At 38.6% G+C, this 27,767-nt stretch overlaps 1 protein-coding gene across 2 annotated transcripts in view; it reads right to left on the bottom strand.

The window, feature by feature from the left end:
- Nucleotides 1-26,530, bottom strand: part of ncalda (neurocalcin delta a) — an 88,823-nt gene extending 62,293 nt beyond the window's left edge. For both annotated transcript variants that reach the window (XM_017309685.1, XM_017309686.1), the window contains exons 1-2: nucleotides 26,257-26,530; nucleotides 11,301-11,356 (exon numbers count right to left, since the gene is read on the bottom strand). The gene's annotated coding sequence lies outside the window, so the exon portion shown is untranslated. The remainder of the gene's footprint in view (nucleotides 1-11,300; nucleotides 11,357-26,256) is intronic.
- Nucleotides 26,531-27,767: the final 1,237 nt, after the last annotated feature.

The raw sequence follows: 27,767 nt of genomic DNA, 5'->3' as shown, positions 1-27,767 counted from the left end.
TAGAGGCCGATACTGAGTGACTACCTTATACACACTTATACACAAACTGTTGGTTTTTGTGAATTATGAGGACTAGTCTGAAAATTTGACAGAGCATCCTCCTGACCTTCTTTTCATTGAATTCAATGCAAACGGTGTGGGGACCAGGTTTTTGGTCCCCACAAAAAATTTGGTACCCACACCGTGAGTGTGCTGTCTTGCTTTGGTCCCCTCTATGTAGCAAAGACAAACACACACACACACACACACACACACACACACACACACACACACACACACAAGTATGGTTGAGTTACATTCGATCTGTCCTTCTGTTGAGAAAGTATTGTTGCAGCCACCAGAGGTCCATAGCATCTTCTCTCATCTTTCATTCTACTTAACCCAGTCCTGTTCTCTGCTTAGCATCGGCAGACCTCCTTTCTCTCCACAGAAGGGAAACCTTCAGGTCCGTGCTTGCTTTGCACATTAGTATCCTGACATAAACTCAATTAGGCCTTAATCCAAATAAATCGCTGCCATGTAAACTGCTTTTCGGATTAAGTAAGTCTGAGGAAGCTTAAATTCCAAGTAAACAATTATCGAATGTGCCAATCGTGGTCACTTCCTAGACATGCAAGCATGTACGCTGGTTTATTAGTATTTTGTGGGGCACTGCTGCATTACTGCCATGCCCTAAACACCAGAGAAGATGGGGAAACAGACTCTAACCAGACTGTCTATTGTGGCAAGTTGACAGGAACAGGAAGGAAATATCCAACACAGAGCTCATACAAAGACCGTAATAGTTTTACTCATAATAAATTAAATATTATTCCTAGGGATGTTATTTATTTTGTTTGTTTAGTTTTGTCCTAACTAGTTCCTTGGTGTGTGGCATAGAATTTCATTTCAGTTAGCAGGTTTTGAACTAATTCATACCAAGATACTTTTAATGGAAAACAATTAGACACAATTTGAGCAACACAGTTATGGCAGTGGTGTAGTTTGGGCTCAAACTACAGCACTGTACCCAGCTGTGTCCCAGATATTGCAGTATATCTGGGGATCAAGATATGCTGCAATTTCTTAGTCCCCAAGATATTGGGGACCAATGTCACATGTTGGTCATGTGACAGCAAGGGATGCAGCAAGGGATAGTGGGGAATTTAACTGAAACAAAGAAGCAGTGGTGAAGTCAGCAGGGCGGTCACGTCATTGTCAAAAAGATAACGACTTATACATAATATATACAATATAGGTAAGTATTGGTTTTCAGCCAATATAAATATTACTGTTATCAGTAATATTTATATTGGATATTGATATAGTAGGTGCTTCCCTACTTGAAAATGTAAGTAATACTGACTAAATAATCATCCCACCAGTAAGGGGCACTTATGGAGCACTGAATTTTCTAAAATACGACAAAAAATAAAGCGAGGCAGTGATGTGGTGTTGAGAGTATAAAGTGCATATTCCTGATCCAACAGAACAACATGAATGTGAAAATCTTGATCGCATACTTCAATATTGCGACAGTTTCACAAAATCTTCATTTCTTTACATTTAGGCCAAAATATATCATATTTCAATATTCCAGCATCGAAGGGAAGATATATTTCTGTGTAACAGCATGCTTTACTCAACCGAAACTTAACATCTTAACCACAATTTTTACTCAACAAAACTTTGCCTGAAGCCATCATGTCTCGTAACATTACGGTGTCTGAAGAACCTCAAACACTGAAGAGTCGCCCAACATTAAGAGCAGGGAAGTCAAACTCCAGGCTTCGAGGGCCGGAGTCCTGCAACATTTTAGATGTGTCTTTGGTTTAACACACCTGAATTAAACAGTTGAGTTACCACCTCAGCATGCAGTCAAGTTCTCCAGAGTCCTGCTAAGGACCTGATTATTTGACTTGGGTGTTTTGAAGCAGAGAGACATCTAAAAGTTGTAGGCAACTCTGTTGAAGACTGGAGTTTGGACCCTGTGATTAAAAGGAACTGGTGGATCAACTCCAGAGTATTTCTGTCATTGCACACAAGTATAATTTGCAAAAGAAAAAGCAAAGAGGAGCCTGGTGTTGCACAATAAATGTGTAGCACTTTCCTGTGGATGCCAGTTATATACCCAGAAACCATCTGAAACTTGGCTGGTAGCCTGGGGACTTCATTCAGCTCCCACATACCATATGGCTGCAAATATATCACAGCTTAATGCCAAAAGGAATCTGTGTGACTGCACTCTGCTTTATCCTACAGCAGCTGGAGTCAACGGCACAAACAGCAGGCTGAACTCAGCTGATCTCAGAGCTTTCATCAGTGGAAGTAGTTAAATTCACAAATCACTGGGATGAGTAGACAAATCTCCTCCTGGTGTGTTATGTAACAGCAGCGCAAGGGGTGGGCGAGCTGATGCACCTCGCTGAACAGGCTAATCCAACACACCGCTCTGGGTGCCAACACCAGTGACGACAGCAACAGTATTGTGTAATGTTATAGCTAGTTTAACAACACATGGATTTCTAACTTTAAAAACAGTACACTAAAAGAAACAAATGCGGTAGGTTGACAGAAGTTCAGGGGAAGAACATAAATGGTATTTCCTTTCAAGAAAATCATAAATAAACAGCATTAGCAAGGATGAAGAAAAGCAGCACCAAAGCATTTGTCACAAAATATTTCTGTTATAACCCTGGAAACACAAATTGCTGCTGAGCTACTCCTGGCCATTCATAGATCTGAAGTGCATAAGGGGATAGGTTGCAGACGTAACTTTGAAAAATCTAAATGCCACTGCAGGACAACAAATTAGCATCGACTTATCACGTAACTGCAAAGAAAGTCCAACTGTATTTATTTATTATTAGAAAAAGTAGAAACCAGTTGAAAACATCGTCTTTATGTAATTGTAGTCAGAAGGTTTGACATAACATTCGTTGCTTTCTTGATGTGTATGCAGCATTTACAGATAATCGTCCCTCTGTGGTAATTTTCTATTTCAATATGAAATGTTCTATGTTGTCTTCCAGCATGGTGAGCGACATGGTAACCATGTGTTAAATATTACAAAAACTGGGGATGTTCACAATCAGCAGAAACGTCAAAACTCGCCCCCTACTGGCAGGAACTGTGCCATCATCTCCAAAAAAGCAGCAAGTGTCTGATGCTGCTGTCCATTTTATTATATTGTTTGAGATGATGGCCTTTCTGACTGACAAGTCCAGTACCTGTGAACTTTAATTACTTTTCCTTTCTGTGGATGTTCTACTTGTGTTCAGTCCATTAAAACAATGACCATTGTTTTTCTTCACTGAATCTTTAATGTTCCTTCTCTGGAAGTTTCTCTTAGCTAAATAATTAAAACATAGATTTGGTTTCTATTATTACTCAGTAGAGTCACATTTCTTTTGTTTTTTATAGACATATTTAAGAAACGAAAACTAATCAGTATAGAATGATGCACTTTGACTTTTATATTCAGCTTGTCTTACTTCAAACTGGCCCTGAAGCTAAAAAAAGGAGTGGTTTTTTTTCTACAAAGACAGTAGAGGTTTAACAAATTTCAAGCTGTGCTTAAAAGGATTTCCATTTAGCAAATTACTATTCAGTCCAAGTTAGTTAAACTATATTTTCATTTTCAACTTGCATTGAAAAAGAACCTGTAAACTAGCCCTTTAACTTAGCATTACTAGGAAGCTACAAAGCAGATGTAACTTTAGCTAGCTAGCTAGGATTGCTAATGGCTCACAGTATATGCAAGGTTGTGGACACTCGTGCTATTAAGGTAACTGTACATTTTGCACATATTTCCTTCCTAAAAGAATCTCGGGTATTCATGAGCCGGGATTGAGCAGTAAATCCCTGCCTAATCTTGACTCAGCAATCACAAATTTTTTATGGAAGATAACTACAAATTATTGATGGAAAAGTTACCCATTCACTGATTTTTTTTTTGTGGAGCATATGTAAAATTCTCAACAGAAAATGCAGGCTGGGAAGTTGAGACACACACAGGCGCCATTTTACTTTACAACCTACTAGATGGTGTTTGTAAAGCAGCCAGTCAAGGAGCACCATTCAGTTTTTTTGGAACTGACTGACTGTTCTCCCTGATAGCATAGATAAGACCATAGATGTTAGCTTCTGTGGAAGTGCCAAGATGGTTTCCACTATGTGCATTAATTAGAGGTGTGCCGATCGATCGGTCACCGATCATAATCGGACAATTTTCATGAAAAAGTGCATGATCGTGATCGGCGATCATTGGCTCTTGTTGCCGATACCGATCACCTGCATCTCATTTCGCAGCCTGCCTGTGCAGCTGGTCTCCTCTTTCCTTCACACTGTGCAAATGCGCAGCAACAAATCGTAAGCGATGTGGAACTATAACGCACTGAGTGAATGGGGAAGTTTGCGTGTTGCGGCGGAAAATTGAAGTACGTCAAAATGCATCAACATAACGAAGCTAATACAACTTAAAAACAATGCCATACTTGACAGAGTTTGGCTACATCGAGGCTCACTGCAGTAAAAAAGACATATGGAGGATCAGATAGCAGGTAAAGCAGCGCACAGCTACAAACACTCACCCGGATTAGCATGACGGTCAGAAAGTCAAACAAATAACCCGCAAAATTATTTAAGTCTTGGAGCTGCGATGTAAGACGCTGGTTCTGGTCTCACTGTTGTACCGCTGCTATGCGCTACAGGTAGTAATATTTCACAGACAGATATTCCACCTGGTAGTGACTCTCACACCAACCCTCTGTTTAAAGCTGCAGCATCTAACCTAAAAAAAAAATACATTTTACATATGTATTAAAACTTTCACTGTCTTAACATGAGACAGATAATCTCTAAAAAAATAATCGATTTCCTCCCAGTTCTGCATAATTACTCTGCTCAGTCAGAAACAGCCACTCAGAACTAGCAGTAATCAGCTAGCCGCCATGCTATCAGGAAGTTTTCATTCAGTAACTTTGGATTGTTTATTGTAATGGAACCTGTATTTGCCTTTGAATGTTAAGTTTTATACTTGAATTTTTTTGGCAATGTTGAGAGGTTTTATTTTGACTCTTTGCATTATTTAGCCTCTTCAGAGCCTTCATATGTTATCAGTCTGTTAAAGATAGTATTACTGATAGCAGTACAATTTGCAGAATGCCTGTTTTGTTTAGTTTTCTTCTTGGAAAAAGTTATTAAAAACAAGTTTTTGTCTAAATTAAGGTGAATTCATGGTTCCTTTTTCCACATAATGTAGCCGATAGTGTTTGATAAAAAAAAATAATAATAATAATTATGTGATTGGTATCGGTGATCGACCTTCATGGGTGATCGGTATCGGTATCGGCAGGAAAAAACCTGATCAGCACATCTCTAGTATATCAATACATTTTAGGGTATATTTGGTGTTTGAACTGTTAAAATGGGTAATTATAAGTATCATCAATTATTTGCCAAATCAAACTATTTGCAGGTAGTTTTGATCTCTCCCTGTTGTGATCCACTGTATGCAGCATGTCACATTAACGTGGTTTGTCACCGTCTTAAGTTTTAGAAATGGAAAAAATCTAAAATTTTAACAGCTGTGCGCTTTGTTGGAGGATCCTTCAATGCACAATTCAACTCATTCTTCCTTCAAAATAAAGAGTTTGAAACAGAAGTTCAACAGTGTCAAATTTTAAGTGTTCACCTTCATACCTAACTATATGACACGATGACAGAAACCAGATAGCACTTCACCGGACAGATTTCAATTTGATGAAAAAAAGTGTGGCATTTTAATTAGTCATGGACTCATGTCATGAAATCTTACAAGCCGGAATTAGATCAAAGTTTGACCTGAATGGAGTTCAGTGAAGGTTTTCAGCTTCGGACAAACTGAACAGTGTCATTAATCTCCTGACAGCCACGTTCAGTAATTCTATTACATGATGATGAGTCAGCCTTTGATGTGAATCCAGAGTTGGGCAAAGAATATTATTTACATAACATTAGAATGTATTCTGTTAATAGTTAACAAGGTAGATGGTGAAGAAACAGGAAATTGGAGAAAGAAAAAATAATGAGAAAAAAACAGGTTTGTTACACAAGCTGAAAACTGTCACAGGAGTTATTCAACAACATTACAGCCCACTCCATCCCCAGTGATTCAGTAACTATAAACAGAAGGCAAAAGAGAAGACTGATGACCAGTCTGTCTTTTCCCATTTTCTTTTTCTTTTTTCTTTTGACAGATGGTCGGCTGGATGCAGCGAGAGGATTAACCAGAGCCCACAGTCTCAGTCTCCGTCTTATCAGAGAGCAGCAGGTTGAGAATCAGGAGCAAAGGGAGATGCATCATTGCCTCGCCTATGAGTCACCCTGCGGTCCCCTCCTCTGTCTAACCCATGCACTTCTAAGCTAAGAATATGGACAAATATAGAGCCGGCAACACACATGCAAACACACTCCTACACCTGCATCAATAACGGTCAGACAGAAATAGAGTCATTGTCCCTGCGTGTTAGAGACTATGTCCAGGGGTGGCGAGGATGGACAGATGTTGCTGCAGTTTAGCTGATACTTTTACTGTCTTAGAGTTAGGACGTTTCAATTTGGATAAGATGTCAGTGTAGCATATGTATGTTAAAGATTACACAAGAAATGTGTCAAAAACGATTAGATTATAAAATAAACTATGATGACAGTCTTCACACCAGCCCTGTTCAGTCTGCTTTAATCAAACTCCAGTCTGTTTGTCTAGAAAGCCCAGTTTGCTTGGGGATTTGTGAATGCTTAATCGAACTCTGATGTGGACCAAAAGAACCTGGGTCTCTGTTCGGATGAAGTGAACTCTGGTTAGGGTTCAATGCGAAGGGGACCGGAGACTGCTCCAAAAGCAGGAAGCAGACTACAGCAAGGGGCAATCTGGGTAAATATAGCCTAAGCAAAGGCCTGAGTCTAGTAATTCTGGTCTTTTACCAGAGACAAAATAGGAAATCCTACAACCGCTAAAATCTGACTGCACTCCATTTATGTTCACATTTTCTGAAAAAAGAACTCAATGCACCCTCAGTGTCTTCTTAAGACGTTTTTTTGTGGTTTCCTTCAGTGGTACTTGGTGCAGCACCACGATAGGCTATGGGGGGGAACAGGTTGCTTAAAGGGTTTGGTTCATTTGATGCAGTGCAGTGTGAAAGTGAACTGCACCAGCTGAAAATGGAACAAATGTTGCAATTTTGGCCCCCAATCAAACTGAGTCTACCAAACTATCATGTATGAAAATGCCACTGCACCACCACAATCATAATAAGATTTAAATACCAGCTCTTTGAATAATCTTTTTGAAAAACCTACAAATCTCTGCAGAGACTCAGTTCTCAGTGTATAACACCTGATTTACACCTGATCTACCTTTGTTCACTCAGTGAGCTGTGACTCAGAAAGCAGTTTGGTTCCCTCAACACCTCGTTAAAGTCAGGGGTTAAAAATCTATACATTTACATTACACTACGTTGCAAGAAGCATGCACTGATGTGTTGTGCCAGTGGTTCACTGAATTTACAATGAGGTTCTCAGCTATTGTAACACTTCAACACAGCGACTACAAAGTTTTAAACAGTGTGTGGCTGTGAGCAGACACTGCTTTAATACAGAACAGAGGAAACACCCAAAGTAGCGTAACGTAACGTCCATCCATCCACTCTTGTCCCTTAATGGGGTCGGGAAGGTTGCTGGTGCCCAACTCCAGCTAACGATCCGGGCCAGAGGCGGGGTCACCCTGGACAGGTTGCCAGTCTGTCACCAGGCAACACAGAGACAAGACAGGACAAACAACCATGCACACACACTCACACCTAGGGAGAATTTAGAGAGACCAATTAACCTGACAGACATGTTTTTGGGTTGCAGGAGGAGTACCTGGAGAGAACCCAGCATGCACAGGGAGAACATGCAAAACTCCATGTAGAAAGACCCCAGGCCGGGAATTGAACCCAGGACCTGCTTGCTGCAAGGCAACAACTGTACCAACTGCTATTGGTACAGCTGTTGTACCAACAGCTTATTATTATTATTATTATTATTATTATTATTATTATTAATAATAAATAGCTCTCATCGTCATGTTTGCTATCACAAAATATTATGATCAAACTTTGAGTCCATTCAAATAAAACAATACCTTATTGATCCCAAAGGGAAATTAAATGTTGTTGTAACTCATATCAATACAGGTTCTTCAAAGAGCTATTCTTCAAAGCCCACCCCTAATTACAAGTATTAAAAAGTGTGTAATCAACCCGCTCCATATGCAAATAAACACAAACAGCTAACATCTCACATATTTAGGTACAAGTGTTGTCTACAAAAAAGACAAAACTTAAAAATCATAAATTCCTTTAAATGACCAGAAATGGGGATGTGAAAATTGATTTGCACTGATTCAAACAGGTGAGTGAATGATGTGCATCATCTCTGAAACAGTCATGACTAGATGCAGTTTTCACTTAAAATCTGCATCCAATCTGGCCAGAGACTTCACAGACATCCTGGGTGACTTCATGAGTGAGTGTCAGTCTGGCCTTTTTACATGCAGCGGACAAGCAGCAGCTGTGAGCTGCTCCCAGTGTGTGGAGCTACGGCTACGAGAACATATGGGCATCAAAGAGCAAAGGATGTTCTAGCCATCCATCTCTTTTAATGTTCGTAATATAAACAGACACATATACAGAGACATATTTGTTTCTGACTTATGAGTGCGTGTGTACGTGTGTGTGTGACTGTGTGTAACAGTTTATGTTTGGAGAGATCTGGGAGCCTGGGAACTCAAATCACACTGGGCTTCCTCTGGCTCAAAGCAGCATCATGGGAAACAACAATGTCCAAGGTCAACAGGACAGTTACACTGCAGACCATCCAACAGCCATAGAGCCCATTATACACCTTTAGCAAATTCACACTTATCTGTAGGTTTAAACTTTATTTGTGACACAAAATGGCACAATAAAAAAAGATAATCATCTGATTATCTGTAAATATGATTGTAATTGCAAATTATCTGCCTCAAGGCTACGTGAAATTATGTTTTACAATTTAGTATGCCTTGTTCCAGCCGGATGATTATTTGTGATGCACAATATTCTCTGTGCATCGCTGTTGATGAAGGCTAAGTGCTACTACCACCAATGGAGCAAGACAGCGAGGGACAAGAAGAAGTTCCACCAGGAAAGCGACAAAAAGTGTCAAAAGTGTGGGATCACTTTAAACTAAAGAGAAAGGACAGCACAACTCAGTTCCACTATAAAATGGAACTGATGTTTCACAAGAACACGTCTTTGATGATGCATGAAACATTCCCTACATGCATCAAGCTCGTTCGTGGCTGCCAACAGATGTCGTTTTTGTTTCTTTTGCAAAAAAAGCTTTTATCTGTGACTGTTAATACAGAATCTGGCAGATTATGCATGTTCAGAGAAATACTTTTTGGCAAGCACAGCATGCACTTGCTTTTCAAGAAGAGCAATGACAGAAAAAAGATTTTTTAAACATAAAAGTTACACTTCAAACTTGAGGCTGAAAGACAACTGTAATATAAAAGGAAGAGTTTACTAAGGTCTCCATTTAGGGTTGATTTTCAATTTTAATTTGATTTCAAATCTGTTTTTACAAATCCAGAAAAAAGTTTTTCATGCTTCAAACTTGAGACTAAAAGTGAAGTTTCAAGAGTTTTGCATTTTAAGAAGTAAACCGTTTTCTTACTAAACAAAGGAACTGAATTGTATTTTTTTTTTTACTAGCGTTTTCTCTTTCAGTTATTTTTTTTACCAGCTTAAGAAGCTACAACAGAACAGAACAATTTTTAAAAATTCAATTACTGGATCAATCGTCAGAATAATAAATAGGTTATGCGATTATAAAAAGAATTGTTTACAACAACCCTACTAAAAAAATAGCTTAAGAGACAGAGGATTTAGACAGATGTTGAACTCAGGATTTAGTGTTGGCGTTTATATTACGTCAGTTGTTTTTATTTAAGTCAGTAGGGTCAGTAGAAAGACACAAACCCAATCAGTGCATCAGCTTTTCGCCATAATGCTCACTTCAAATACAGAAACTGAATCGGGTCATCACTCTAAAGTTGTATAACAGTACTGATATCCTTCTTATTGACCCTGAGCCAGGGGTGAAAGTAAGGTGGTACAGCAGGGTACTGCATACCCCTAAAAGATTTAGCGGGGGTACGCAGTAGCTGCAAGACAGAGGTGGGGCTGTAAAAAATCTGTGGGTTCACTGTGCAGCCGAGACTGCGCCCACTAATTAGCCGTGACTGATTAGTTTTTCAAGAACAATCTAAAACACGACTTAATCAGTTAATAAATAACTTTTTCCCATATCATATTGTTTCTGAACTGTTCATGCTTTGCTAGAGCAGGGCTGAAATACGTCGATCGCAGAAGGTTTTGAGTCGATCTCGGCTTTAGGTGACAAACTGAACGCGCCAGGACGCTGAGACCAGCACGTCCTCCTCTGGCTCGCTTAAAACGTTCGTAACTTTATTAAAGAACAACAAAAAATCAACAAAACGTGTTCAAATTAATGACCCAAAAACAATAATAATTTCAATGATTATTGTTTCAACAAAGTTTTGCGCAATTCTGGGCGTTTCGGTTCGATTATCAAAATAACACAGCAGGAGTTTAAAATTAACTAATCAATCACCGCGGTGTTCAGGGAGGCTTATTAATGATCGCAAAATAAAAATCAAGCTTTTTTCAGCTTTTATTCCTTCGCAAAACAATTAATCAGCACAGAAACTCCAAAGCACACAAAGATATATATATATATATATATATATATATAAAAAATGTTGTCATAGTACCCCCAAGAATTTAAAACTACTTTCACCCCTGCCCTGAGCCTTGTGTCCCGTTTACATCTGGCACCAACATCTGTCCTGGGTGAGCTGACTGCAGCAAGACCAATTATTATATCTGGACTGTGGAAGCAGCTGTACTACTGGAGAGGATATGTAAACTCCATGCAGAAAGAACCCAAACCCAGATTCAAACTCAGGACCTTCTAACAACAATCAGGATCATGAAACCCTGTTAATAAAACCATGCCATACATTTTAGAGACTTATGTATTGTTGTTCTATTGAAAAGAACAGAGTCTGCAGAGACTGCAGAGTCACTACACAGCACTGATAAGCAGAAGAATTGTAGTGTTACTCTATTGCTGTTCAACAGCTTTTTTAATCTTATTCAGCAGTGAATAAGAAAATCATTGTTGAGGGTAAAAGAAATGACAGAGGTATATTAGTTTGGTGTACAAACCCGTCTTCTTCTGGGCTTACAGCAGGACCACTACCTTTCCCACCTCACACTTAGACCTGAGGGAAAACAGAATACAACACAAGAAGTTAAACAAGTTTAAAAGTTTAAAAATCATGCTAATGATTAGTTCAGTGGGACTGGTAAAAACAAAAAAACATTAATAAAAACATTCTTCATTGTTTAATTAGTTTAAAAGTATCTATTTTAAATGTGTGAAATCAAGAGTGCCCTGACTTAAATAAGTGTTGAGAACTGGAAGGAAAAGAAGACGCGAGGGCAAATGGTTTCAGGTTATTGTTACTCTTGCCACTAAATGAGATCACTTGGAGTAATTATCACTGAGTAACTGCTTGGGTTGTAAAAACAAAGTGCCATCCTGGTGCTGTCAGTCTGTCTTTGTCTGATGAAGCACATCTACAGATATAAAGAACGCTTTAAGCTCAACACTCTTGTCGGCCCAGGTGGCCTGTAGCGTCCATGGAGTCGGCTAATACAGACAGCTCATCAGAGTATCCGCCGTACTAAACGTGGCAGCAGCGTTTTGGGTACCGAGATGAAAAACGAAGAGTGAAAAGAAAAGGAAAGGTTGATGGAAACAACTAAATTTGGTTTACGCTCATTTAAGCAAAGATTTTTGTCTTTGCTGAAAAGGAGATTATGCATCAGAAACTGGTTGGTAAAAGTCTTCAGTGTGGTGACTTAAGCAGCCCTTTGTTTGAAGGACAATTTAGTCATTTTACTTGTTTTTGTTATTTATTTTTAACATTCATAATGTCTTCCAGTTCCAGTGTTAAATGTTCATTAGAATTTAAAGTTTATTAATATTTCAGAATGTGTTCTTGCATTATTATACCATTATATTATATTACTTGAAAGTGGTCTTAAAACAACAATGTTATCGTTCGTCACAATAACTTCTGGGATAATTTATCATCCAGCAAAATTTGTTATCGTGACAGGCGTAAACATGACACACGATCAAGAGACGAGACAATGCATGGAGATAGCGTCACAAGAACTAAAAATCTAAGACACTCAATTTTTGAGTTTGTATCCACATCAAAAGGACCTGGGTGAGATGGCTCGGGCATCTGATCAGGAATCCTTCTGGGCATCTTTCTTTGGAGGTTTTGGAGGCAGACCCAGAACTCAAAGGTATCAATATCTAACTTTTATACCAAGAACCCAAAAACACTGCCATGCAAACGTCTTGCTTACTAGATTAGGTCAGCTGGTATAATATGCAGTACTAAGTCAATTCAGACAGTACAACAAGAGAACTTCAGAGCTTTTTCCTTTGCTATTTCAAAATAGGAGTGTCTAACATTGATAATGGAATGAAGGTATCAGGGTATCTTGCTTAAAGTACTTTCTACTCTGATTATGAAAGATATCTCACAAGCTCTTGCTGTGTCCTTCTTAATGAATGACAAACCAAAAACCAATATTATGTCTTAAACCTGAGTTTATTCAATTCAATTCAAATTCAATTCAAAAATACTTTATTGATCCCAAAGGAAAATTAAATGTTGTAACTCATTAATTGAAAGTTTTCAGAGTTATTGTAGACGGTGATGGCTGTTGTCAGGAAAGATCTCTTGTAGCGGTCTGTAATACAGTGAATCTTCCAAATACTACTTAGAATTGTCTTAAAATGCTGAATTTCAAATACATCGCCGACAGAAAAAAAAGGTTTGTTGCTAGTTATTGGCAGAGGAAGACAACCACTTCTAACATGTATGGTCTTTTGGGATCAGTTAAAGCCCTTGTCCCTCTCCTTATTATGCTGAATGTAAATAAAACAATACACATTTCTGATACTGTGAAAATATTAAGAAACCATACAAGAATGTATAAGTCACTACAAAGAAGTCTCACAAGTATTTCAATAGGCATTTCAAAGGCTCAGTTATTACTCTGAGGTGTGTAGAGCTGTGCCAGCAAAGCCCAATTAGCTTAAAAGCATTAATACTGATATGGCACAAGGTGATTTTAAAATGGAAGTTAATTTTGATAAAATGGGCAACCATTATTTGAGAGAATTTGTATTCCTAGCCATGATTTTATGAGATATTCTGAGTTACATTCCCTACCTTGCACCACGCAGAGAGAAAAAACCAGCAAGTGTGTAAAATAAAACACAAAACAGTAAAGGCTGCTTTAATCCACTGATGCTTTAAAAACCAGACTGTTCCTCTGGTTTTGTAAGAGCTGGTTTAGGTAAACAGGTCTTTTATAGTCCCATGAGTGAAAACAGAACATCTTCAGATAAAAGCAGAATGTAGACACCACAGACTGTCCCAAGTGTGACCATATTTCACACACCATTTGCGACTAGAGCAAACATTAATGCTGTAGGAGTTGGCCCGTCTAACGACCATACATGGAATGCAACTTTTGGCTCAATAACAAAATTACTCAGAGAAAAAAGGGAAAAGCAGCACACAGCTACTAAAATTAGATCTAAAAATCCATGATGGAAGCCAGCGTTGTTTTCCAGACTTTGGTCTTAATGCCATTACATCATCTCAAAACCATTTAAGTAAGCCAAAAAAAAACAGCTACCTACAGTGGCCATTTCACCACTTTGTAATTTACTCCATTTCATTTTTTTTTTTTTGGTAGAAATTACAGTGTGTTGTTTTTCGGTTTCTAAAAGCCACTAAAGAAGTGGTGCGATCCCCTGTGGAGACATATGGGTTCAGTCTGAGCACAGCGGTGAGAGCAAAGACATAAAGGAAATAAATGCACTGAGACACCGACAAGCACAGAGTTTGGAGAGCTCGTGTTGTCTTTGAACAAAATGTCACACCAGGGAAACCACAGCCTTTTACTGGCACCATGGCAACGTCTTTGGTGCGTATTGGAGGTAAAGCGAAAGCTGCGGAATCAGGTGTGAAAGCTGCAACACGAGATCATTTGCACAGAGAACGAGCAAACGTTAAAAAGCTCTTCCAGCATGTGCAAGTGTTTGCATTCATGCATTATATGAGGCGTCGTTAGCTACGTCGCCTGAGCAGGAAGACCCAGTAATGACCGGGATTGAAATGGAAGAGGGACTCTATAACTGCTGAAATGAGGAGGATAACACTAACCATAAAAGAAACAGCAGAACCGCAGATTAAACTAGTTGATGTTGATTGTGCTCCTCTTTTCTGGGTATTTTCTCTTGAACTTTGTCACTTTCTTTTCCTGCTTATTTCTGCAGCATGAAATGTAGCACGGATCATTTAGAAGTGCTGTGTGGAAAAACGACACCAGACATGAAAATTAGGCATATGACTGGTACATTTTATGAAAATGAAGAACAAATTGCTGACCACTAAGCAAATCCCTTCTGCCAGCCTATGCAGCTGTCACACAGGGGAGATTCTTCCCTTAGGGACATTGTTTCAGACACAAACTTCACGCCGCTGTGTCAAAGGACCTAACTCACACATCAAGTCCCTCAAACATTCCCTAACGATGTTTTGAACAAAGTCTGGATGGTGCAAAGTGAGCTCTGTTAAGTGACCTGTCTGTTTTACAAAATATCAAATTCAACATCAGCTTTGGTGGGCATATTAGAATAAGCCGTCACTGCTCTTCTGAAGCGATGACGTAAGTCTGGTTGCTATATAGTAATGGTGAGTGGGATGGATCCCTTTTCAAAAGCTCATGTAAAAAAACACAGCCTTGGATGCATCTTAAAACGGTGTTAAAAACAACATAATGCACTGAGAGGCGAACAGAGAAAGACGTAACAATGTCTTTATAATCTCCTTGGACACCGGCCCAGGCAGAGTGGGTGTCTGGACGACACGCGCTTGTTTGCTCACTCGCTCGCTCATCTGCTCCAGAAAACTGGGCTGAGACCGCAATGTGTTGCCTTCTATGTTCGCTGTGATTACCTCCCACATGCAGCCCCTCCACTCACCCACCCCCCGTCATTCTCTGTTGCTCCCTCACTCGTGGCTGCTGTGGTTTGGATCCTACTCACTGCAGTCCCTCTAACAAAACTGTCATTTCAAGAATGTCACACCCTACCTCTCCTTTGCTGCACGCTGAACTTTTTCTGGTTTTGGTTGCCATTAAATAGCCATTAAATTCTAGGTATTTTTGGAAGGAGTTTCTGTGATATAATGTAGTGTGTAATGGGAAAGGATAAATGTTTTCAATTTTGCTATATACAAATAAAAATGCTGTATAGAAATGTATGTCAAAAGCATAAAAATGTGTTCTGTCCCCTTGAGTAAGTACTGGGTTTTAACCAGTGTATTATAAGCCTGGTGGGCCACCAGGCTTTACTTGCTCCCCCACCAGGCTAAGCAATGTTTTTTCTACGATTTTTTTATACACCAGTAACAGTGATAGCAAAGACAAGTTGAAGAAGAAGTAGTACTAAGTTTGGTATTCAGTTGTTGGACAAGTTATTTAAAGCTTGGTTCCCCTTTTTCCAGTAAAACGTAGAAGCAAGCAATTTTCTTTTTTTGTGCAATTATTGTGATTCTGGTGATTTCTGCATCATATTTTCTTTGATGGACAAACAGAATCAAAATGGGTGGTTGTCATAGTTACAGTTGACCAATTTTTATAAGTTTGTCAGGTTTAAGCAAACACACCGGTTCAAATGTAAATTGTCACCTTCTTAATGTGACGTATTACCTGATGAAATTGGCTGTCAACCTAGAAATCGACAGGCGATTTTTTTGTGTCATGTTTATGCTTTTGAATTGTATGGATAACTGGTTGGACAAACCGTAAGTCATCATCACATCACTCCCTCGACTTGCAAAGCTAGCGTAAGCTTGGTTTATGCTTGCTGCATATCGGATAAAGTAAACCACAGACTAAAAAATTCTAAATAATACAATTTGCGAGGAGTCACTCACACTGTATTCTCCTGAATGTAGCTTCAGTTGTCACAAAACCAAGTACAACAAGTACTTTTGTGGGTTATTTTTACAGTAGAATTAGTACCTTTTAACCGTTTAAGTGTTAATTAAAGTAGTAGTACTGAACACTTTAGTGAATAATAATGTTGTTTGACACCGACAGTCGAATTCTGTATTTTGATCTAATGTTACGGAAGAATGGTAAGGCTGACAGAGACAGACATATACACGCTGACTTGAGTTATTAAAGCCAGCTGGTGAGTACAGCTGACATTTTGAAGAGCCAGTGAGCAATGTTGTTTTTCAAGCATCCAGACAGATGGGTGCAGTAAAAGATGAAGTGCTAAATCAAAGATGATTTCTCGAATATGATGAAAAAGCCCTCAGAGTGTAACTGTAAACTCTTCAGACCTAAACCATATGGATCCAAAGAAGAGTCACATTTGTGCCGCCTACGCCCAGCAGAGTGATTAGGAAACGATAAGTCTGCGGTCCAAAAAAAAAAAAAAGTTGTTGAAATTGCGGGTGCCAACGCTATTGCAATGTACAGTGCCGCATCATAAAAGCAAACACATGTTCTCCATAAATGGCTTCAAGTTCTCTCCAGTTTATAACAAAAAAATATGTCAAGGTTGATTAATGTTTCAGCGAGTTCTCGACTACCTTAAACACTTTGACTACAATGAAAAAAAGATTGGAGAAGAACTCCACCAGAGTCCGAACCAGTTACAGTGGGAAGGATTGTATTGAAAAATCAGAAAATCCTACACAATGCAGCCTTTGAACTCCAATCTGTCGTCATGTTTAAAGTCATCTATGATCTGACAGATTGACAGTGGATAGCCCCGACTTTTCACGGGTCACAGAATGGCATTAGACTAATCACAAAGCCAAAAGTCAGCTAGCAGTCATCTGCAATCTGAAAGTGTATTTTCACACACATTACTTCACACTGGCCAGCCAGTCATAATATAATCATAAATTTCATATGAGCTTTTCAGTAAAAAAAAAAAAAAAAAAGAAAAGATTTTTCCTTTCATTTGCATACAGCCTTGATAAGAACCCCTTTACTTTTTCTGCATAAGTGTGACATTAGCTGCATGTCCACTGACCATTATTTGATGAAGCGTACCAGTTCCACTACATGATGCTACTTCATAGTTGTGATGGTGTTCCTTCAAATATAAATATAATTTTGCACTGGTTGCACTGGTGCACCAAAGTTTTTTTTCAAGTGGACCCACATTTTCAATCTCATAATTTTTGAATCACTGTCCAATAAGGCAACATAGACTAGTACAATATTTCACTAAACAAAGTTATTTAACTGAAGCAGAACACAGGTAACTTAGTGAACAATTGTTTAAAGAACTCCAACAAGTTGAAATTTACACTTAAAAAACATCTTGAGATAAAATGAAAAAAAGGTCTCAATTATAAGTGCAAATATCGAGTCATTATTTTAAGAAGAATTATTTTGGACATGAACTTAGCAAAGGGAATGTTACATTTTATTATCTGGTCTGATGACCTGCTTGCTGCTGGCTGCCGATGAAAGGCGACGGGGAGAGGGGACACTTGAGCGGTGAATTAACCACGGCATGTTCTTTAGCATCTTCTGATCTCAAATGGGGGCCGGGACTATTTCAGACTAAACCAAGAGAAGTCTGATTTAACTTCAGAAAGTATTAAATAGAAAGGTGTGAGTCTTTTTATATAGTACGTGTGAGCTTCTGGTATCAAGTGTATCTGCATCATGCAACACCTTAACCAAGTGTGTACGTTTTTATCTCTGTACAGCTTTCTTGATCAACTCTTCCTCACCCTTCTTTTAATTTCAATGTGGTCACTGCAACAACTTGACTGTTATTGCAAACCACCGTGCTTCACAGCTGGGAGGATGTGGTCATACTATATCGTTCTCTCAAGCTCAACATTTCCACTTTGGAGGTCCAAAAGTTTTATTTTATAATTTTTTTCTGATGCAACATGACAGTCCTAGCAGCAGTCTCCAGCCAACCATACTTCAGCTGATGTAACTTTCATGACCGTTTGCTCACCAAGGCCTGTATAGTGCAAAGCAGCTTTTGAGTGTTTGTGTCTGACCTCAGGTTGTACTAGCCAGAATGTCAACTTCTGCACAAGCTTAGTTTGTGAATGGTGTTGAGGTGATGCTACACAAAGGGACTTTACTGACATAAAATTGCTAATCCACATGACTTAATATAATGCTGGCCCACTCTTTGAAGCTATAGCAGTTTCAACTGTTCTGTTAGAGCTGTGTTTATAGGACCTTTTGACCGTTCTTCAAGAAGCGCATTAGTGATGTCAAACACTGATGTTGGTCAATGTTGATGTTGGTTCAAAGTCTCTGCACCAAGCCAATAGACAGTTATGTCGTAAGATAGCTCATTATATTTAAAGACATTATACAAAATGGTTATGCTGTGAAACAGAATCATAATTACTTCTAACTACATATTTTCTCATTTTTGTGGCATTTAGAAAATAGAAATACATTTAGGTAATTCTAAGTGACCTTTAACAAGCCTGATTTCTGGCTTAATTTGACTTCTTTTTACATCTGGTAAAAAGACACACAGTGGCTACTATGTAAAAGCTCACAAATAGTTGTGGGGACATTGTGAGGAGAAAAGAAATTTAAAAAAAAAATGGGTCAATCGTATCAAATCCCTGCACCATCAATCATGTGAAAAGTAGGAACAAATTGCCAGAGCAGAAACGGAGGGAAAAAAAAATAATAATAATAATAAAAAGATAAAAAACACCAATTTCTGATAGTGATTTTTCATTTTGTTGAAGTCATGAAAACACCCTGTGCTTTTGGAAGTTTTAAAATGGTAATATTTATATTTGAATTTAGCTTTTTGACAGAGTAAATTGGAGTTCTTTTAAGGGCTGGCGGAAACCCACAGCTGATGAATATACCTGACTTTATTGACCATTCACATGCTTTAATTTTTGGTAGAGATTACAGTTTGAAAGAAACACGTTGTGACTTAACATTTCTGTAAACTGACCCCAGCACAGGTCAGTTTACCTCTCCTGCATATGGTCAAGGGCCGGCGCAGATAACTTTTGCAGTTTGGGTAAGTGCTAGAAGAGAAGGAAAGGGAACTTCTCCAGATTACAACATGCAGATGGATACTTTAGCCGCAAGAGAAAATGGTAGGACGCAAGACTAATTGGACATCTTGAAGTCAGCAGGCGTATATCCATACTTCGGAGATGACAATGTCCACCAGAAAGGTATTGGTGGAAAGAAAACTCCAGGACGAGTTATATAACTGGAGGCATTTATGTCTGCAAGAATATTTTTCAGTTTCTCATTGGGAGAGCTTCGGAACTTGTATTGTTTTTAGAAACAGATTATAATACATATGCAATGCATGCCACTGGCACACAGATCTGGGCCTGCCAGCACTGGTGCCCCGCGCTGACAAACTGCACCTATTAGCTGTAACACCTAAGAAAAAATAATTATTCTTTTAGCTGAAAGAAACCATAATATAACATGTTGTATGTATTACTATCTTTTACTTCCACAATAATGTGACATTCACGAACAATCTGATATTTTTGAAAGGTTCTTCACCCTGAAACATAGGAATCGAGACTCTGTTAGTGAGAGCAGTTCTGTATTTCACAACTTTGCTTGCTTATAATGTTCTGCACACAGTGCAACAGCTAGTATTATTTTATTTCATTTTAAATATTTATTTAATTGATGAATAAATACAATAACAGAACGGGGTGGAGGTATGAGCGCAGGGAGTGAAGCTCATGGCTGGTTTTCATCACGTATTAGGTTCATGTTGCACGGATAAGAACAGTCACAGTATGGTCCTGGTTAATGTTTAAGTGTTGTTTACTGTTGCTATAATTATTATATTTAATGGTGCAGAAAGAGATTTTTGTTTCTGCCAGAGCAACTCAATTGTTAAATAATGAATTAACTGTAATTAGACAATTTTGTTTTATTTAATTTTGCAGTTAAATAAAACACTTAACTTTGCTAACCAGCAAAGTTAAGAAGTTATTACAACAGAACCTGTCTGACAACCCGAAGTAGTCTAAAAGATCTCCAAAAGCACTTAACAGTTCAGGGGGAAGCAATATTTGGACATTGGTTTGAATAACATTAATTATTATTAATGCAGTTAAAATGGAATCTGCAAATACTTTTTAATGGAACTGTGTCTGCACTCTTTATTAAACTTTGATATTGTAAATCTCATCAACAGCTTATATCATGTTGCTCTATAAATCCACCCCTCTGTTAATGTAAAGGCACCAGGGTGTGGTATGCAAGGTCTTTTAATAGAAGCTGAGGGTAGCACAGCTTGTTGTTAGAGTGAAGCTCTCATCACTTTATCCATGGGAAACAACAGGCTGACAAATGATGATCGTGTTTGATCCAAGCCACAAACCCACAGGGGTGTGAAGCAGAACAGAGACACAAGACAACAACTGCACAGCTCTCTGAACCACAGGATGAAGGTGTTGTTTGACAGCTCTGTGACTCTTCAAGGATCTATTATGAAGTTTGATCACACAAAAAGTTGGATGAGCAGTTTCAGGATTCTCTTCAAATTTCAGATTTTATTCTTGGATTTCTTTGCTTCTTGCTCTGCCCACATTCTTTCATCCTGTGACATTAACATTTAAAAGGAGCACGCCAACAAATACTGTCATGACAAATAATAAAAAATCTGTAATCTGTGTCTGAAATTAGAATCACAAATATTCTTGTGGGAGCAGAGGACTGCAGCATAGCTGCATCCTTGGTTTCAATGAAGAATGCAAACAATCCAGGCTGTCCATCCTGGGAAAACTGGAAGACAAATGTTGAAAGCGTTTCCCACACTAAGGCTGTGTGAGATAAGGAATATGAGCTTTAGAGCAAACCAAGCAAGCCAACTTCTAGGTATACTGCAGAAAAGATTGAGTGGTCCAATTCTGCATACCGGGGTTGAGACAAGCTCATACCTCTCTAAGGCTCTGGTAAGAAAAGCTAATGACTGTTTATTATGGGTTTCAGTGGCAGTACCATATGTCCAGTATTGAGCAGGATGACTCACACACTGTTATCAAAACGAGACTTTTAAATAAAACCACATAAATGTGGAATTCAGACTGATTGAACGTCATTTTTCTAAGACTTAGTTGACATACGATTGTAGATTTCAAATATTTTGTTCTGTATCTCAAAAAAATATTGTTAGTTTCACCTAGGGAGGCACAGATTTATTGGCCACCCGCTATACTGGTGCCGATTTGCTTAATTTAGGGAAATCAGTGATTGGTCGATACTTACATGCGAAGCCAATCTTATCCACTGATCTTATACCTCAGGAAAGGTCTAACCATCAACCACTGTCCTCTTCTGCTCTGCTGCGAGAGGTTTGGCTGACTGACAGACACCAGGTCAGGTCTGCACATTTGTAGTTAACAAGTCGCCACACTGTTACCAACTCAGCAACTTTCTTGCTATATTTAGGAACATTTCAGACAAAAAAAACAAACAAAATAAAATTGGTGGAGTGTCGAGATGTGTGTGGGAACTTGGTGACAGTGGTGTCAGAGATTTTTACATGTTTCATGCTGTATAGGAAACTAATAAAAATATGTTTTGAACATCTTTGTTAAAACTGTCAATATCCTGACAGTAGCATATGAGATAGATAATCCGTGAAAAAGATCAAACTCCTCTGCCTCCTTTCTGTGGTCCTACAGCTATCTGAAGAAATGCACCACTTTCTGTCAGAAACAACCAATCAGAGCCAGAAGGAGGGTCTTAGCGCTGTCAATCACGCTCATGTATGTGCTGTTAAGCTAGTCACAAAAGGTCTGGCATAATTCTTATCCTGAAATCCACTGATGTGGTTCTGTTGCTTACCAGTTGTCATGTGTGGACATGTGCTGAATAAGTCTGTGCTTCCAGGCTGCAGGAGAACCCATTCTCCTGCAGCATTGCTTCACCATCAACAACTGTCTGTGAACACTGGCCACACCTGAGACAAAATATATATGAAAACATTCTAAATGGGAATGGATCAATTTACAAGTAAAATTGTTCTCTAAGTCTCCTCACTTACATGTGACCTAAGGATAGCATGCAAATAATGATGCAAATAATACAAACCCATTATTATTACACGCATTCTATCTTGATACCGTCTAGATGATTTATGAAAGTTAAAACTTCTCAGATCTGACAGGATTTTATTTATGTTAAAGTAAACTACATGAGCTAAAAACAAAAATCAATGAGTCATAAGAATCATGGAATAATTAGTATTTATCGACAGTGCGATTTATACTGCTGAATACATTGTCTCAGCTGTAGATTTATCATGAAGATAAACTGGCCCTGATATTAATGAAAGCTGTTCATCGCTGATAACTGATTATGTCTGTCTGCAACAGTCTGTTGATGTGCAGCTTGTTTTACATCTAAAGCGAAACAAGTTACACAAACTGCTACGTATATCCACACTAAAGAGTTTACCCTTGTTAATTCCTGTTATGTACAGTTGAAACCAGAAATTAACATACACCAAATAAAAACGCACAACATTTTTTCTCAGTCTGAAGTTAAAGCAGATCTACTTTCTTGGGAGTTTGGGAGACTGGGAATCGTATGATTATGAGAAACCCACCTTATCCACCGATCCTATCCAACTCTACAAAGGTCTGAAAATCAGCCACTGTCCTCTTTCTGCTCTGCTGTGAGACAGACCCACCCACCAGATCATGTCTGTGAATGTGCGGTTAACAATAGTCACTCACTTCTGCCAATTTAGTGACTTTCCAGACAAAAAAAACATAGTATCAGCTAAAATCGGAATCAGGAGGTAGCGTTTTGATGATTGGTAATCGGCGAAAAAGCTGGAATCGATGCAACCTTACTTAGAATGACACAGTCCAAGTCCAGATCCAAGTCTGATAGAGGATTTTTGGCAAACACTTAAAAAAAATTATCACAGACTCTTTCCATCAAATCTGACTGAGCTTGAACCATTTTACAGGAGAGCATGGGTCAATGTGTCATTCTGTATATATCACATCTGACAGAAACATCACAACAATGTAGCTGTAATTACATTAAAAGGTGGTTCTATGGAGTAACTCAAAAAGGTTCAAAACAATAAAACGCCACACACTTCAGATTATTATTTGGAAAATTTTCTAATAACCTTGTATAATAATTTAATTAGCAGACAAAGGCAAGCGGACAAACAGATGGACATCATCTTGTAAATTTACTACAAGATGTGGCAAATTTAACTACTTTAGCAATATATTAAACATAGATAGACTTTACTGTCACTCAGCTGTGGATTTAAAATACACATTGAGTGAAATTTCATTGCAAAGCTCCAATAAATATGGTATATTTGTCTCAATGTAAATCTGCACAAAACTGCATTTTTAAGCAAGCCTATGATTGCTGTTATCAGAATTTAAAAATTACTTGATTGAGTAATATTTTCTTAAGTGCTATCTTTTTTTAGCTGAGAAGTGCTAAAGTTGCACAGTGAGTGGGACACTTATGAAGCTGTCCTATCAGTGCTCTCTGGTGGACATACTAATACGATGAGGATGTTTTATCAAACATTCCTTAACATCTGTGTTTTCAGCACTTTCCTTCTATTTGTATAAAAACTAAAAAAAAATAACAGAGCCAACCAATCTTTCCCTTAGTGGAGATCCCAGTAAATTCATCTCAACTTGAGAGAGAGAGAGAAATGCTCAAAGAATCTGTAAAACAATCTCTGAGCTCAATCCCAGACTCTGAGGGCCTCACTTAACCTCGTAAATGTTAAACTCCATGACAAGACGCTACAGAACGAGTCTGGCTTGTGTCCAGAAGTTCCCAGGAAAGAGTCTGTTCTCCCTAAACAGAATATGGCAGCGCGACTTTGATTTGTAAAGTTGTATCTGAATGATTCCCAAGACTTCTGGAGAATGTATTTTGAACAGATGGGACTAAAGTAGAGATTTTTGGCCAAAATCCACAGTGACATGTTTAGAAAAAACAAGCCAATTTATCTGCAGAAACTCCTCTTAACAACTGTTAAGCATGGTGTTAGAGAGGCGATATTTGGGCTTGATTTGCAAACAGAGGACCAGGGTCAAGATGTTAAGATGGCCCAGTCAAAGTCCAGACCTCAACATTATTGAAATCGTGTTGGGACTTTGAGAGAGTTTTGAGAGAGTTGGTCATTTATTGCAAAATATGCAATAATTGGAGCATATTGTCGGCAGCCATTTTATTAGGCTCACCTGTCCGATTGCAACAGAAATATAAAATCAGTCAAGTAACTCAATCCATATCACCATGTAGATGACTTGCTGAAAAAGACTAATTCTTCATTTCTACTGAGCAGGAAGTGAGTGCAGAATGCTATTTTGGACCCCTTCAGTTGGAGATCCACAGGACAATAGTACGGCACAGCTAAGGTGGTGCTACTAGCATCACAAAACACCATCCATAGTCCATCGACTGGGGGACATTAAAACATGACTGCTTGTCACAGGCACAACCTATACTAGTGCATCATATTTGTTGTCACACTAACACTAGTTTGGTTGCAACCCAAATGCCATGTTTGGGGTTTGGGTTGCAACCTGCCAGCCCAGTGAGAGTCCAATACACCGGACCGTAAAACGCTCGACTCGTTTTGTACCGCTCAGAGGAAACGCGGCAGTTGAAGCACATGGACTACTGCAAGAGAAGACCACAGAGTCTACCATTCACACAACCTTACCAACATGGGGCAATAACAGATTGGCAATATCTTACAGAGTTTAAATAATCTTAAACTGCTTTCTTTCTTCCCTCATGCCAACGAGAACTCCAATGGCCTCTGCAGTCACCAGATCTCAACCCAACAGAGGACCATGGAACATGAACATGGAACATGATGGAATCTGTAGGCAATGAATTTGCAGCTGCTGAGAGATGAGATCATATAACACGGACCAAAATGTTTAGTGACTGGTTCCAACATCTTGTTGAATCAGTGCCACGAGGAACTGGGGAGGTTCTGAAGACCACAGGGGTTCTAATCTGGCAAAGTGTACCTGAATGGTATGGTATGTAGGTATGTTGAAAAGAAAAATGGTCTGAAATGTCTCTGCAATGAAGTGAGAGCTGACCAAATCAGTTACAAAATCTACTGAGTCTAACAAGTTATCTCTGCTACATTCAGTTCTACAGGGCATTGATAGACATGGAAACGTTCTTCGGACATCAAAAATTTGTACTGGCTGAAGGTATTACAGAATGTGAGGTATATAAAGTACAGAATAAAGAATACTTACTTAAGCATATTCTTTGCATCAAATTCACAGAGTCTGAAAAGTCATTTCTATTACGGGAACTGTTTGGATTATGTAAATTCAACATGGGATAATGTTCGGTGTTTGAAGACTTTTTCTGAAGCTAAGCAAAAGGCTTTATGCAACCAGAACAGCCGTTCCAGAAATAGAAAACATAAGAACATAAGTAGAAGACGTGTCTTTGTTTTGTTTGATATGAACATTGTGAACATTCCCACGAACATTCAGCCAAAGCTCTTCAGAACTTTCAATCTCAGAACAGGGTTGTAAATCCATGCTGTGTGCTTATGCTACCCCTGAATGCAACACCAACAGAACACCAACATGTTGACAAATGCAGCCGGGTCTATGTAACAACAGCGGGACAATATCGAGGGTACCATCAAGTCTCCAGCATCCAGTCGGTCGGAGACAAAATTTCTAACCAGAAAACTCCAATTAGCTTAGCAAGCTAATGTGTTAATGGTTTTATGAACGTCGTTCATAAGGATCGTTAATAACTTTGTTGCACCGTACATGCTGCACCAAAACAATGTAATGGAAACTATCTATGAAAAATGTCAGGGGCTGTTTTTTTATTTCTTCGATGAAATGAGGAGAACCCATTTGCTTCATTTTGCTAACTCTTTTTGTTGTATTAATATTGAGGAACAGAAACACGCCTAAACGCTGAATAAACGCAGCTCCCTGCCGTCCTCGCACCAGTGACTTACCCCTTGAAAAACAAATGTACCCCTCTTCTTCCACCGCTGGCTCGGCCCTTCTGCAGACAGAAACGAGGCTACACATGTGTCCACAAGTGCCCGTGTTTTTGGAGTTAGTTAGAGCCAACACATCGTACAGAAGATGTTTTGCTTGTGAGGAAAAAACGGGTTTCTCTTCCGGTCCGAGCAGTTGCGTCCGTTTAAATTATTTGGGCTCTTGCCGAGGCCGAAAGTAACAAGAACCATAGTTTTATGCTTTCCTTTTAAATTCTACCCTTTTATATATAATATGTATAAGTTACGACCATGTGTAATTTCTGGCATTCAGAAGAATAAAGGAGTGAGACCTCGTCGGGTTTTGCTTTTATACTTGCCCTTTGCCATCTTGTTTCTATAGTTATACTCGGTTGCCATCTAGTGGACAATTGAGATATAAACGATAACTAAAACAATATGAATTTTATTTGTGAATCATATGAAATATTACTCTTAATAAGAAAGTTTCATTTTTCTTAAAAATCTCAATATTTACAGTAAAAAGTGTAGAGAAATGTAATTTGTGTAAAGTGTGTTTCAATAGGGAAATAATTATGTAAAGGTAAATAGGTAAGGTTGGCTCAATTAGTGACCAAATAACATTCATTAAACTTCACCATCAAATGAAAGCAATGCATTTTTTTAGTTTATTTGCAGTTTGACAATAATTTTCCTGAACAAACTGTTTTGTGCTTCTTAATAATCAATATTTTACAACCAGATGACTTCTTTGTGTCATTGAACCGTCAACTCAATTCAAGATAGGTTTATTCATAAAGCACTAACTCACAACAAATATCACCTACATGTAGGTAAGAGGACAAACAGTTCCACTGTACAGTGTTTTCTACTGATACGTACACTCACCTGTCTCTTTATGAGGTAAACTGTCAAATCGAATGGGAAAGCTGATTTAAAAAAGCATGAGTAGATTCTAAAAGCAAAAGGGGGTCCAACATGGTGTTGTGCCTAACAGGTGGCCAGTAAGTGTGTAATTAAATCAATCTGGCATAACCCAAAACATATACATACTAATACAGTATCATAAAGCCCAGTTCAGTCCTGATCCAGGGCTCTGTTCCTTGGACTAAAAAGGCTTCATATAAAGTGTTGATTGAGGTTTATTTCTGGAGCGTCTTATTTGGTTGAGCATCAAATGGTAACAAAACTGAGATGTTTTGTTACCTGTCAGCTGCTGACAGGAATCTATTTAAAATCTCTTTAGCCAACAGGCCTCTTCAGTTTTATGGCAGGAAAACATAGGCTGGTTGTACATGACAACTTTTGAAAGATTGTTTTGGCATCAGAAGAAGTTGGATCTCCTGGTTTGATTGAGATCCATAAAACAGGCACTGACTTGTTTCTCTTTTCTATTCTAGAGCTATTTTAGTGTGTTACACGCTTGTCTGCTTTTCCAATCCCACCAGGTGGCGATGGAGTATCACGTACAATCTGAACGTCTCCTTCTTAAATCTAATCATCAA

This window comes from Poecilia reticulata, linkage group LG16, assembly GCF_000633615.1.
Source record: "Poecilia reticulata strain Guanapo linkage group LG16, Guppy_female_1.0+MT, whole genome shotgun sequence".
Lineage (NCBI taxonomy): Eukaryota > Metazoa > Chordata > Actinopteri > Cyprinodontiformes > Poeciliidae > Poecilia > Poecilia reticulata.
This window is presented reverse-complemented; position numbering and strand designations above follow the sequence as displayed.